Source organism: Tupaia chinensis, unplaced genomic scaffold, assembly GCF_000334495.1.
Source record: "Tupaia chinensis unplaced genomic scaffold, TupChi_1.0 Scaffold138910_1, whole genome shotgun sequence".
In the NCBI taxonomy this organism is placed as follows: Eukaryota; Metazoa; Chordata; class Mammalia; order Scandentia; family Tupaiidae; genus Tupaia; species Tupaia belangeri.
Genome location: NW_006198801.1, coordinates 1,436,891 through 1,437,246, shown reverse-complemented (window position 1 = coordinate 1,437,246; position 356 = coordinate 1,436,891). Strand labels below are relative to the sequence as shown.

The following is a 356-nucleotide window of genomic DNA, read 5'->3' as shown; positions in this document are numbered from 1 at the left end:
ATTAATAAATTTTTGGGGGGGTTTTTTTTTTTTTTTTAAAGAATTATTTTACTGAACTTTATTTTAATTTGATCCGGGGTTGAGGGAGAGTAGGCCAGCTGCCAGGTCTGGGACTCAAACTGCAGTCAGCCATGCGCTCTTAACCACCATGCCACCTGAGGGCTCCAGGACATGTTTTCTTATTATTTAAAAAAAATGTATTATGCTTACGTTTTACCTGCTTTTAAAAATCTGTTCATAGGGGCCAGCAGATGGCATAGTCATTACGTCACTGGACTCCCACTTGGCCAACTGCAGTTCAAGTCCTGGACCTGGTGGCTTGAAACTCATGCCGGGTGCATGTGTGTGTGTGTGTG

At 42.7% G+C, this 356-nt stretch overlaps 1 protein-coding gene and 1 pseudogene across 1 annotated transcript in view; one reads left to right on the top strand and one right to left on the bottom strand.

Annotated features, from left to right (window-relative positions):
• The window catches only part of RYR1 (ryanodine receptor 1), a 180,225-nt gene that overhangs the window by 20,956 nt on the left and 158,913 nt on the right, over positions 1–356 (bottom strand).
• The window catches only part of LOC106736348 (39S ribosomal protein L42, mitochondrial pseudogene), a 1,786-nt pseudogene that overhangs the window by 561 nt on the left and 869 nt on the right, over positions 1–356 (top strand).